Below are 4,051 nucleotides of genomic sequence, written 5' to 3'. Positions count from 1 at the left end.
AAGGACCCCTTTCCAGCCTGGGATAGGTAGATATTACCTGCACACCTCCTCCTACAATTTGGACTCTCTCTCTCTGTCTTCTCCTGGACTTCAGTCCCTGCACCAAGCCTCTCTAAACCCTGCTGCCATTGTGTGTGTGTGGGCGGGGGGAGGTGCAAGGGAACCAATAAGACATTGTGTCACCATCTCCCCTGTTCAGTAAAACCACTGTCATTTGTAACCCTGAGTTGGGTGATGTTTTACCAAATCCCAGCCCCTTTCCTATCTTAAATTCCAGCTTCGTTCTCTCTCTCAGTTCTAGCCCCCACCCCTCTCCACTAGTTTCCTGATCTCCTCTTAATTCCTACTGCCTTTTTTCTGTGACTTTCTGCTACCTTTCTCTGCTTTCCCACTGCCCTGCTGCCTTTTAGTCTCTCCTGCTGCTTTTCCTGTGATTTTCTGCTGTCCGTCTCTCTGTTTTCAGGCTTCCCCCCACACCTTCTGTAGTCCTCCTGTGCCCCCTTGCAGCTTCCCAGCTCCTCTTGGCTGTCCTGCAGTTTTCTCCAGCAGCTGGAGCCTTCCTCCACCTCCCAACACCTACTGCTGCTCCCTGCAACTTCTCTAGCTGCCCTGGAGCCATCCTCTGGCTCCCCACGCCCAGAGCCCCTCTTTAACACTCACACTTTCCCTTAATCCCATTTTCCCTCTCCCCAGCTACCTTTTCAGCTCCCCCATAGCTCTGGCTCCAGTCCCAGCCTCAGCCTCAGCCTCTATGCCAGCATTGCTTCCCTATTCTGCAGGCTTTGGACATTGTTTTTTAATCAATGAAGATCAATTAACCTAAAGTTACCCCTGAGCCTCAGTTCTTCAGCCCAGGCCCCTGTAGTCTACTGGTTCTAATCCCAGTCCTGGTAACTTTAACCCCCTACGCTTCTACTTTCTTACCTTAACCTTTCCCCAGGTATCCCAAGTACACCAAGCACATACATACATACACATCCAAACACCCAACTTAGGAACTCACTTTTGTGTATTTGTAGGTGGGTGGTATGTGTGTAAACTAGTGAATACACACATATATACATATATAGATATCACTGTGTGTGTGTGTATGTGGTATATAAATTAGTAATCCACATATGTGTATTGGATGTTCAGGTGTTGGTAACTGGTAACTGATTCTGTCTAAATTTGGTGTGTGTAGTGTGTATGAGCTTAAACTGGTGAGAGGTGTGCATGAACCTAGACTAGTTATTTTGAACATGTGCGTATCTGAGTTGCTAGTGTGTGTGTTTGTGTGTGTGTTTGTGTGTGTGTATGGCATTGTGTACATGCTATACAAATTAGTGATCTGTGTCTAACTTTTGGGGTGTATACTATGTGCCTGAATTGGTAATAGGTATGCATGTACCTAGGCTGGTTTGAATGTGTGTGCGCCTGAGCTGGTAGTATGCATTTGTATGCACCTAATTGATTTGTGTGTTTGTATATGTGCAATTGCACACCACACCCTCCTGTCTAACAGCGCAATATTGAGATCCTGAGCGTTGACCTGATCCCTCAGGGCAATAATCTGTGGTTAAGACTGGAGTTAAAAAAGGCTGTATCATTAGTCCAACACTCCTCTCAATATTCCTAACTGTGATGCTACAACAAGCTTCTAACCAGAGTGGAACTAAAGTACTGAATGGATGCATGACATGAGTATCTCTACTGGAGCCTTTCAACTGGTGACCCTGTCCTCCTGTTATGGGCCAACTGCCTGCTTACTCAACTGCCACACCTTGATCTTAATTAATTGAATGATGTAATTAGCAGGAGGCTGCCCTCTTTATGCACCCTGGTGCCAGGGGAAGCTATCTGCGGCTCCTTTTCCACCCCTATACCACAGCCCAAGCCTCACAGATGGTACTGACATAGTTTTTGACCTGGGCCCTACTGTGACTTGGCCCTCTCCTTTACCTCTTTGCTCTGGGGTTTCTCACTGCCCCCTTACTCTGGGGCTTCTCACTCCTCTCAGCCCTCACTCCTCTCAGCACTCTCTCACTGCCTCCATTGCTCTGGGGCTGGGGCCAATGCATCCCAAATGCTGCACCCTCTCTGGTGCCAGGATCCCCATGCTACCATGGAGTCCCTACGACACCTCCTCCAACCCCTAATAGCCTCACCCGGTCCTCCAATCACAACAGTGAACACAAGGCCCCTGGGCTATAACATAAAAAACTAAACCATCTGGCCAAACAACATTCAATCCCTACTGAGAAATACTCCAACCCATAGCAGTGATCAGGGCTTGCTCATGCACTCAGGCTTCTCCCCTCTGTCTGCACTGGCCAAGCATCCCCTCCCTTGGCCGCCAGAGGGGAACTGCCCTCCTGGCCTCATGCCTGGGGCTTAAGAAGGGCCAAGCCCTGCCTCTTCCTGTCAGCTGGCTCCACTGATTGCTCTAGCAACCAGCACCTGTGACTCCAGCTGCCCTGGTGACTGGCAGCTGAGTCTTCCCCTTCTTGCCACTAGGGGCCTCTCCTGAGCTGTTTTCTGCTCTCAGACGCAGGGCACCTGAATGCTGTGCAACAGGATGGCAAGCTCTTTAATGTCTACTAATTCCAAGTCAAAACCAAAACTACCCCAACCTCAATCCTTTAGCTCCAGTATGCTGTAGTATATGTTTAATTGGAAGCAGGACTTCAGGCAATCTTCCATGACTTTACAAAGACATACAAGAAAAAGAGAATGGCACTTAGCATTCAGAAGACTAGGGTCCTCCATCAACATGCTCTTAATGAGCAGTGCCCAGCTGCAGTATTTCAGATACATGGTGAGACTCTGTAGAAGGTATAGTATTTCCCACATCTTTGAAGCTCTCTCTTACAGAAGGCTGATATCAATGAAGAACTCCAACAGCACCTCAAATGTACAAGTGAAGCCTTCAGACACTTGAGGAAATGGATGTTTAGAGATCACCAGATCATGAGATTCAAAAGCAAACTCATGCCTTATCAAGCAGTCATGATCCCTGCCTTATTTTATGGAGCTGAAATATGGATACCATATAGAAAACATCTCAAGTCATTCGAGAAGTACCATCGAAGCTTCCTGTGGAAGATCCTTCAAATCCAGTAGGAAGACAGATGTACCAATTTTAGCATCCTCTCACAAGCAACCACCATGAGCATCGTGGCGATGATAATTTGACATCAACTTCTCTGGGCCAGCCACATCATCCAGATTTCCAACTCCAGGCTCCAAAAGCAAGTTTTATTTATCCAGTTCAACCAAGATGTATGTTCAAGAATGGGGCAGAGAAAGTGTTTCAAGGATGTCCTCAAGGCCAACTTGAAAAAATGTAACATCAACATCAACTCATGGGAGACTATTCGCCAGGACTGCCCCAGTGGAAGAAGAGTCTGTTGCAAGGATCTCAGTACTTTGAAGCCTCATTTTGACAACAGAAGTCAGAAAAGTGAGAGCAGCTGAAACAGAATGTTGCAGACTGAACCAGGAATGTAGAGTCACCCACACCACACAGAAACATATGCCTGAGTTGCAGTAGATTGGCCTTGTCAGCCATCTTTGGACCCACAGATAAGTCAGTCATGTAAGAAAATCATCTTTAACTGCAAGGGATTACCTATGATGATGAGAAGGAGGTTAAAAAAAAATCAATGGGAGAGATGTGATTATGAAGTTAAACTTGTCTCATATATATGATCAAGATATAAATGATGTTTTAATTGGAAAGTTGCAGGAAAGCTTAATGTTATGGCTTGGTAAAGCAGAATGAGTGAACTAGTGGACTGTGACATGATTTCCCATTACCCAGAGCAGAAATCAGAGGCTTCTGGCCTTTGGGAAATTTATATGAATAATATGTTTTAAATTGGGGTTTTACTTTTTTTTTATCATTATCTTACTAGTTTTTATTTTAAATTCTGCTAGGTCATGTAATAATTATGGTCAATATTTGAAGCAAATGACATACAGTAAAAATCATTTGCGACTCAAAAGACAAATGCAGGAACTTCCATATACCTAAAGTCTCATAGTAGATCTAGAAGACCAGTTCTCAGAT

The sequence above is a fragment of the Crocodylus porosus genome, unplaced genomic scaffold (assembly GCF_001723895.1).
Source record: "Crocodylus porosus isolate Cpor-Errol unplaced genomic scaffold, CroPor_comp1, whole genome shotgun sequence".
Classification (NCBI taxonomy): Eukaryota; Metazoa; Chordata; order Crocodylia; family Crocodylidae; genus Crocodylus; species Crocodylus porosus.
Note: the sequence above shows the minus strand (reverse complement) of the source record.